The sequence below is a fragment of the Haemaphysalis longicornis genome, unplaced genomic scaffold (genome assembly GCF_048455015.1).
Source record: "Haemaphysalis longicornis isolate Haplotype H1 unplaced genomic scaffold, Haemaphysalis longicornis Haplotype H1 scaffold_8, whole genome shotgun sequence".
NCBI lineage: Eukaryota > Metazoa > Arthropoda > Arachnida > Ixodida > Ixodidae > Haemaphysalis > Haemaphysalis longicornis.
In genome coordinates, this window is record NW_027526445.1 from 85,943,501 (window position 1) to 85,953,536 (window position 10,036).

General features: G+C 43.7%; 1 long non-coding RNA gene across 1 annotated transcript in view; it reads right to left on the reverse strand.

Moving 5' to 3' along the window:
- Positions 1 to 7,522, reverse strand: part of LOC144149139 (uncharacterized) — a 44,787-nt gene extending 37,265 nt beyond the window's left edge. The window contains exon 1 of the long non-coding RNA XR_013318198.1: positions 7,217 to 7,522. This is a non-coding gene — a long non-coding RNA (uncharacterized LOC144149139). The remainder of the gene's footprint in view (positions 1 to 7,216) is intronic.
- Between the last annotated feature and the right edge of the window lie 2,514 nt (positions 7,523 to 10,036).

The window sequence follows — 10,036 nt, forward strand, 5'->3', positions numbered from 1 at the left end:
CCATCTATTCGTGCAAACACTTCCCTTCGATTTCCACAAAAACAGGGTCCTGGCAAATTGAAGCGAACAAGCAAGCCCATGGGGCAAAAGCTTTCTTAACGACCGGTTGGTTGCTCGGTTTGAGAGAGGGGGGTTGGGCATAAGCAATGAGTCAATAACAATACAAATTGCCTTAAACACTCTTTTTATCAGCCAATACTGGCCACGGGCTGGCTGTACGTAAGTGATTTCGTCGCAGTAGGACAAACCTTCGATGACAACCATGCCAGGTTATTCGGCGCTCGATTCCAACCAAGCATCGTGCTTAACGGTAACTCCATACATTACGTACACGGAGCGTAATTTGGCTGCCAAATGTCAACTCTAAGGAAGTTCTCGGCGAAAACATTGGATATAGCGAAATTTCCCGGACTCGAGTACCAGAATGTCATATCGTTATTCATCAGATTGGGCAGGTAGAACCGGCGCTTTGTCGCAAATCTTCCCTTTTATAATAAAACTAATAACTTCTATGACAAACGACAGGTCACTAGTTCTGGGACAAGTACTCAGATGAATGATATGACAGCCGCTATACCGCGTGCGAGGCCTGCCGGTGCTTATCATTTCCAAGTATATGACAAAACGGAACTGCACATTGGCTCAAGCCGCGTGGGCACTGGTACCGTTTTCGTAAAAAAGAAAAATATCCGCAAAAATTAAACCTTCACGCTATCCTAGTTCGGTGTAAGAGAAGAACACTTCTTAATCTCTGGGAGTGTCAGGGCCTTAAACTATGTATTGAGTTTTACGATCTACTCATTCGTCTTCGGAACAGCAGTGTAGACTATAACAAGTGATCACTTTGCCTACTTTTCTTCAGAACGGCAACCAATACTACATCACATACCAATGACATTTTCATACATTTACCCAAACAATTTCACAGACTACTTTTTCGTTATCGCTTACCTAAACTGTCACATTTCAATAATAATACTAACATCTCCAATTGGGTACACAACATTTGTACCAGTTCTAAAAGCATGAATGCAAGACGTGCTTTGAATTGCGTTTAATCGGGATCAGGCGTTCCTCAAGGGTTATTAGCATCTCCGTTTGTTTTTATACGCATTAACGGCTGACGTAGCAGGGAAACTTGTATAAGAAACCTGTTCGATGATGAGCGAGTAGTAAAAGCATCCTACGTTCAAATCACACTTCACTGCAATAGAAGTGATGCGAACATTGGCTTTAAAAATACAACCATAAGAAATATATTCTTGTATTATTCTACATACGCCAAACGCCGTTGCATTACTCATACATCAATGTGATTTCTTTAAAAAAAACTTTAAACATGCATTGGCACGACACATGACGTTAAGATTTTTCTTGGAATGAGCACCTTCGTCATAATCATCCTCAACAGCCTAGTAAGTCCATTGAAGAAGACAACCTCTCCCATGGACCTAAAACCACCCTGTCTTGCCCTAATGTGGTTCATTCTTTTCCTCCGAATTTTTTTTATTTTGTGTCTCCATCTAGATATTGAACCTCCCCTTTTTATAAAGCCACACTGTCGGTATACACATTGGCACCCCGGTGGCTCATTGGCAGTGGTTTTACCTAATTGCCCAGCCAGCCCAATTCAAAGTCTATTTTTGTTTTCGGCTATGGTATCCTCTACTTGGGTTTGCTTTCTGATCAAAGTCGCTCATTTCCTCTCTCTTACCGTAATTCCCATCATTCTTCTTCCCATGTCCCGTTGGGGCACCTAAATATTTCTTTTTTAGTAGTTCAGTAAGGCGCCAGGTTTCCGCTCCATGTCTGGTTACTGGCAGTACGCGTGGGCAGTATACGTTGTTTTCAGGCGTAGAATTGCCTTACGTTTTTATGAGGGAGTGTTTCCCGAGTGCACCCAAACCCATACCTTTTTTGCGCACCATTTCTTTCTCATATTTGGGATCAGCACGGGCACACTGACGGAGGTAGTTATAATGGTTTACTCGCTCTATCATTCGGTTACATATGGTTAATGTGTTTTATACGTGGCCATATTTACAGGTGTCCTGCAGACTCCCTTAGCGTGATATTGTCTTCATAGCTAATACAGCTCAATTATTTGTTTATTCGTAATCTCGTGACGTCACAGCAAATTATCTAGAGCACGCCATCCAGACATGATGTGAATAGTTGTGGCAACATGGTTTCACTCTGTCGTACGCACTTTCGGATCCGGGATTTTTCGCTTTGATTGAGGATGAATATCGGGTGCGTGCATCCTTTGTATATCTAATTAGGAGTCTTATGTAGGTGTCCTCGATTCCGTGGTCTTTCAAATCTTCAAGCAATTATGTGGCGGTTACAGAATCACACGCTCTTTTTAAGTCTATAAATACAATGTGATGTTTTTTTTGCAATGTGCGATCTTTTTATCACTTGGTCGACGACATGGATGGGATCGATCGTTGAGTATCTAAAACAGGCTTGCTCTGTGAGTTGTTAGGAATGAAGGCTACCATTTCTTCTGCCAATATTCCCTTAGTAGCGTGTTTACCACTAAGAGTAGCCTTACATCGGCGGGAGTTGTTAAGCTGTTTGGTGTGCCTGTTCCTGTGAATCAGGATTATGTTGGCGTTTCTTGAAGGCTTTGGACACAGTTATCGCCCTAAAGCATTCTGTAAGTACTGCAGCAAGATTTTCAAGAACAATTTCTCCTCCTTCCTTAAAAAGACATCCGGTTATGCAGTCGTCACCAGCACATTTTCCTCTTTTCATGTAATGGACAGCCTTTTGTTCTTCGTCTCTGGTTACTCGTGAGACATATCGAACTGAATCTTCAGAATTAGTGGTGTCTTCTGGTAGAGCCTCGCTGGCATATACCCTGGCGTAAAATCGTTGGGATACTCCTTATCATCTTGTCCATATCGTGTGTGATGTTCCCTGCTCGTCTCTGGGTGCATTAATGCTCTTTTCCGAAATTCCTAGCTTCTTTTTTACCTGCCCTTCGGCTTTCTCCCTTTTGCAGTGTTTGTTTCTCAACACTGCCACGTTGTACGCACGAATGAATTGGCTCTACTTCTGTTATTCAACCTTGACCGCCTAGCTAATTCAGTGTCACCCAACGTACTCAACCGTTTTTTGTTATGTAATTTCATAATTGCTACCTTAGTTTTCGGAGTTAGTTTTGCTTTTTCTTTCAACGCGCTATTTCCTCGCATCTGCTACTGATCTTCGGTGCGGTTGTGAGGGCGTCATTAGGCATATCTACAGAATCCTGTTTCTCCGTTTTAGAAGAGCTAAATTGTAGCAATGGTTCTTTTAAAATCCTGCATCGAAGAGGCGAATGACTCCATGCAGGGTTTCTCACTAACACAAGTTTCCTTGTTTCTCGTTCAAGCTCCAGCATTAATGGCTAATATCATTTATTCTCATAACAAAACGCTCGGATTTCGAGAGCGCCATGTCCTGCTCTCTCGAACACATTGAATTAGTTTAGTAAAAATTGATTTTCTACATAAAATAGCACACGTGATACCCATTTGGAGTCCTGGTCATCTCATCTCGCCGACGCCGTTGAATTGCTTCGAACTAGACAATCTTATTCATTTTCTGTTGACAGGTATGTAATTCAAGTGTATTTTGTTTTTAGCATAATGCTTAATATATCTCTTTATTCCAACAAGGCGTTATATTTAGCCATTATCTGCAGTAAATGTTTTGTGGCTGACTTCACAGCTCGCTCTAAATTACGCATATTCAGCTTCTGTGTTCCATTTGTTTTGTTACAAGCGCATAGCCGCCCTTGGTTACCGTGCTTTTCCATCGAGAAAACACCCGTTTGCTTTTGTCTTATGCGGCAACCACAATGTGACCTCTTGTGGAAAGCGGTGCCAGCGTATCAGCCCTAACCCAGAGGGTTCTCATCCAATCACCGACGTTCTCGATTGACTCGGCAGGTCGTGGAAGCAGCGCGTCTCGTGGTCTTTTGATGCAGAGCAGTGGAAATGGCTCTGGAATTCGAATCGCCTATGCTATCGTGTACGCGTGACACTTTTCACTGTTTCTTGCCGTTTGTATTTTCTTCTAGTCTTTTGCGCACCACACGCTCATTCCGGTAGAGTTTAGTTCCTGTAGGAGCATTCCGTTATTCTTGGGTACAGGGCGGATTAAAAGAAATGCGAAGAACGTGACACACAGCCTCCGACGTATGCCGCACCGTCTGGCTGAAAATCAGTAAACTTCGCGTATGCGTACTTCTTTGAGAACGTTTGAGAGTGTAGCCTACATTTATAGGAAATACTTGATCAAGAAGCATCTCCAGTTGTTTATTTTTAGGCGCCTTTTCACGCTGTGTCGCCACTGGGCACGGTGATCGTTCAAGGGCATCCGCTAGCTGCAATAAGCCAGCTTCACGCTTGGCTCCGTAATTTACTAGATAACATGATTCTCAGTGGAGACGGAGAGTAAAAAGACGCCTTAAAATAAATGACCGCCGTCACTCCTTTATCAAGAATTTCTCCTAACACTAGGCCACGCTCTCAAACGCTCTGAAAGAACTACGCCTGGCGTAGTTTACTCACAGTCAGCCAGACGGTGCGGCATGCGTCGGAGGCTGTGTGCTCCGTTGTTCGCATTTCTTTTAATTCCCCCTGTATGTGACATAATCTTTATTAAACCCCAAAAGTTAGCTCCAGGAGTATATCCCTCAAAGTGCCGGACTACGTGCCCGAACTGCCATGTTTTTTTGCACTATTACCCTGGCACGGCTAAACACCGAAACTTCCTCTTCAATAATAACGCCAAATATCATCCGCCTACGATTACTTGCAAAAAAAGTCACAAATAAATTTCTTCTAGATTTCCCGTCGCTTTTTGGTTTCTTGAATTTATGTATCTCTCTAAGAAGATTATATAAATGAACCTGTGTGCCCTCTAGGCTCTCAAACTTGGAGGAATTGTCGTGGTGCTTCCGCGTTGGAGCGGGTGATTTGGAGGATACGACGTTAGCATTATCTTAGGATCGCAGCAAAACCCATTTCGACTCGACTGCCTATTTTGCGCACCCATAGACCCACCACGATCGCACTGCATGAAAGACAGCAAATTAGTTGCAACACTGACAGAGACCATTCTTAGGTGTTTTGTAGCGATACAATCTCAAAACGCGAGAAATTATTCACCAGAGCAAAAGATAACAATGAACAGTGCCAAGGGTGTTCAAGCGTAATAGCCCTGCTGCAGGTGTAAAATGTATTTCTTTGTGAAGAAAACTTCGACCCTGCCGAGGAACAATGTACCGTCCCGTAAATTTGCACTACAGACAGACATTTCGGAAGCATCAACAACGGCACGTCTGTCAGGCCCCTATGCACCACAAGTTAACATTTGAAGTTTGAACGTTCGATCAGTCCTCGTTTTTTTTGTGGGCTCAAGTTACAGTCATGAATTATCAACAACTAGCGAGACCATAGTCTAATTGCAGTTCAAGCGTAAGTGCTGCTTGGCTTGCCTCAGATCGCCGGTCTCTAAATATTCACGGAGGAGCTTACACAGTTGCAGGTGTGTGAAAACAGAGCTTACCTAAGTTTCAATGCTCGATATGCCCGCTCAGTACAATGGAGGCCGTCCCGAACGATTGGAATGGACATCGTCATCTGTTCGATACGACATAACTACAAGGTGCGCGATGGAACACAACGAGAGCTAAGCACAGCACGAGTGGTTTTGAAAGTAACCGGTTTAAAACAAGTTTACCTTCTCAGGCAGTTATTACGTGCTACGCTAAGCGATAACGTCCGCTCGTATATAAAGGGAGACCAAATCAAAGAATTCTTCGTTGGAAAGTTCAGTGCCTCATCAGTGCTGTAAAACATTCATCGTGATCCCCAGCTACGACTAATACGCTGTATTGGTGCGACGGATTTTATTTAATATTAGAGAAATGAAGTTCAAATAATGAATTTTTTTACATACTTATAAACGCTGCAGGCCAAAACCCCATCAGGAGGGGGACCCGTATCAAATGAGAAGTATCTTAAGCACGTACCTCAAAGTACACAGGATGAGTGAAAACATCGGCAATAATTATAAAGGCCAATGGAGAGGCAGAACAATGTGTCAGACGAGGAAGGAATCGTACAGGAGGTACAGCCAAAATGCCTTCGGCAACCTGCTTCACTGGACCACCATGACCTACCATGTTTAAAGAAATTTATCGAAGGCTTGAAGGAGACATTGCGGGTATTCTGTCTATCTGCATCCATATTGAACATTAAAAGTACGGTAGAATCCTCTCCATGTGACATTTTATTGCAATATTGCCATTTAAGAAAATTCGGTTTTGACTGCATTGCAGCTTGTCTAAGGAACAGACCGAGTGGGATAGTCGACGCAGTGCTGCCGCATGTAGCCGACGAAATCAACATTGATTTTCAAGGACACCTATTACGTGAAGTGGAAGAACGCCAGCTTGCTTGCGTCCGTACAACTTACTTGCACGTGAAACACTGTGATACATGAATGCGAGACACTGCACTATTTTACGGCTACATGCCGAGTCATTCCACATATGTGGGGGGGCAGCGGGCAGGAGTGGTCAGGTTAGACCTTATTCGTCCTTCGTGTACACCCGTAATTTTGTGGGACGGTATTTGTGGCGCTACCAAACTGAAACTTGTTCTTAGAGAACTTGTCTACTAGGGTTTTAACATGATGATGTGGAGACCAAGCTGACGCATATGGCTAACGATCTTCCATATGGTTGGCTCAACGCCAAACGCCGCCCTGTAGGGTTTTTTTTTTAAGTTACGCTTCATTTTTTCATTGCATAGATACGTTCCTGAATTGGTACTGCTTTGAGGGTCGTCGTAGGCTAGTCACTACGGCGATAAAGCTTTTAGAAATGGTCACGTACGAAACATTCTCGCTGACTTACGCAAGTATTAGTACTCATGGCACAATTAATTACAACATATATTGCCGTACCGAAAAGAATTGCTTCGGCTGAATTCAGTTTATAACTAATGCAACTGAACAGCAGGTGATGGTTTCATACTTTCCGTACCCATAAAATGTCTACATTCTATACTGTTATGCGCTACACACTCACATATACCCACCTAGGAATTGTAACTGCATAGGTACTCGAGTAAGGCCCTCCAAGATTACTTCGTCTACTAGCCCTAACTCGATAAGAGGATGTTTTACCGCGCAATTTAATAAAAGTGCTTACCGGTCCACATTTGGTGCCGTATCTTTGACTTTCGTAATCCACATGCTGGCCAGAAACATTGGAATATATTAGGTATCATTAGAGGTTGCATTATAACGCAAGCGTAACGAACTTAAAACAAAAGCGTGACAGTTGTTGGTACGCCGATCCTTGACCACTGCTGTAAGGTCGCGCCGTGTTGCCTGCATTGTTCAGTTCTGCCTCGCCGAACACCTGCGACGTTCAGCGACGCCAGCCACACAATCGAATTTCGGAATTCTCCAACGCACACTCCGCGGTTTCTGAACTGCCGCTTCCAGTATCTGCAAGCGAGATTGTATCCGCACATCTGCCTCCAGAGGGAAAGTAGACGTCATGGCAGTTGTTTTTTATACACACAACTCAAAACTGTTCTAAACTTAGGTCTGCACAGGTAAAACGTGGGACATTGCTGACGCTGGGGTCCATTGTCAAGATGTTGAACTAAGCAAATTTGCGGGGCGTTTTAGCTTACAGTCTACATAATACCCCGCAGGACAGCCTATTGATACTCCAGCTTTCACTGTTTTTATAAACACATATGTTCAATGTTTTAAAACCTGTATTGCAATCACAGAGAAAATTGATTCACCGTGAACAATTTAGTCATGTAAAATGTGCGTGTTTATTCATGTTATGTCGGAAAAGTGCTACATGCCCTACATTGCTTAGAACAGGCTTGCTTGTGCAAGTGGCGTACTCCGAAAATATCGCACAACGCACTGCCGGAACCAACAGTGACCACAAAACAGGAAACTATTGCAACGAAATCTCCTAAATCTCCTAGCAGAAGTGTACACGCGTGCGTCCAAGTAAGGTAAAATATTGGTGTTCAGCAGCATGTTCCCCAGAAAACCGCCTCTAAAGCGCGAGACTGGCATTTTTGTTTTTCTGGCAGCCATCCATACCTTTACTATCTTTACAATACGTATCGCACTACTGTAAAAGCTAGTTAATTAGAAGTAGAAGGGGAACATAGAATTGCTTGAATTAAGCGGAGTTCAAATTAGCGGTCGGGCGCTAGAATGAAGGAAGTCGCACCGCACTGCGCGAGCAGAACAGCACGCAGCCACATTGGGACTCGTTATCGCGTGGTAGCCGCGACTACACGCTCATGGTAAGTGATTTCGTAAATAATAATATAATGCGCCGGAGCACTTGCGCCGGTGACGCGGCGCCCTCTGTAAAAGCGAAATAAGCTGTTGCAGGAGCGTTGCGCGCTAGCGACAATGTCGTTTTTCCATTTCGTTGTTTTGCCTGTCTAGCAAATTTGGTTTGGTTTGGATTCGCAACACATTGTAATCACTCTAGACCTACTTCTTCTGCGTGGAGCGATGAGAACCAGCTGATCATTGAGTTATGCGTTCTGGATACCGACGCGTTCGAATAATCGGAAGTTTTTGGCCGTTGAAATATAAAGTGCTGACTGGGAACAGGGCGTGAGTTAGAATTAACCGCAAGTTCGAATTAACCGAGTACGAATGAATGAGTTTTTACTGTAGTAAATTTTTGAAAACGTCCGGAAGAACGCAAGGAATTTTTCTGTGCTTTATGATCTTTGCAGGCGTTTGTCATAGCGGTCGCGCTGTTGATCTGTATTCTTATTCGTGTCAGTGAATGCCAGCTCAAGAGATTCATAGTGAAATTGACTAACGTGGAAAACTGGGCGTGTTACTACAAAGTCTAGGCAAAACAGCCCAGAAAAGACTAAAATAGAGAGAGATGCACGACAAGGACCGTGTATCTCCCTCAGTTTTTGTGTTTTTTCGCTGTGATGCCTATATTCATAGTGTTCTGCAGTTTAACGCATAGATATGTTCCACTGATGATAAGGGTTAACTAAAACTGGCTTGCTGACTTGGCTCTTAAAAAACAAGGGTGGCAGATTTCGAATAAGATTGTTCATGGCAGAGATGACACGACATAGATGACACGACAGAGATTAACATTGGCAGAGATGACACGAACCATGGTAGATGAGGAAGCGAAACAATCTATTTACAATATTTACAGTTGGCGAAGACACAGCCCGCGTAGGCTTCACAAGTAACTCATTCGTCTCGTCGCCGCCCTCGTTGACATGGATGGCGCGCTACGACCCCATGGAGCACTATACGCCGTGTACCGTGACGCTATATTACAGCAGCGTACGGCTATAAATAACAAATGTCGGCATAAAGAGGTTTGACTTTCAGATGATTGATATTAGTCATGCGGGTTCTATAAATTTCTTCGCGCTTTTAATGGCGAGCCAGCGGTACTTTCAAGGTTGATAAATATTGTAGAAATATTTTAGTGTAATTTCAGAACGCCGACTGCACCTTTGCAGAGCATACCTGCTGTTTGTACCCGTAGCACTTCCCTAAAGTTATAGGCTGAGCTGTTGGTAACATTTTCTCCAAAAGTTTTCATCCCAAACGGATCTCTGGAATGTCATCAGCAGCGAACAAGTTGGCATAAAACATCTCATTCCTTACTGATGTATCACGGCCCTTGAGTGCTACTTTACCAATATCGTCCCTCAATGCATCTTTTCTGCCCAACGATTAGTATTTCTGGCTTTCTATGAAACTTCTCCGGGTGTTTATGCCTCAGCGTTCTCCGTGCTGTCGGCTCGAACGTCAGCGATTACGCTTTTATTGATGTTAACAAGAAAGTGTTTGATGCCCGGGTACACAAAGATCTCACCGGTGTCATATCTGTAACGGAAATGGCATCGCCAGAAAACGTTCTACTGACGCGGCTCAGCAGGGATTCGAGCCACGAACTGTCTTGCCGCAACGGGAGGTACAAAACGCTGTG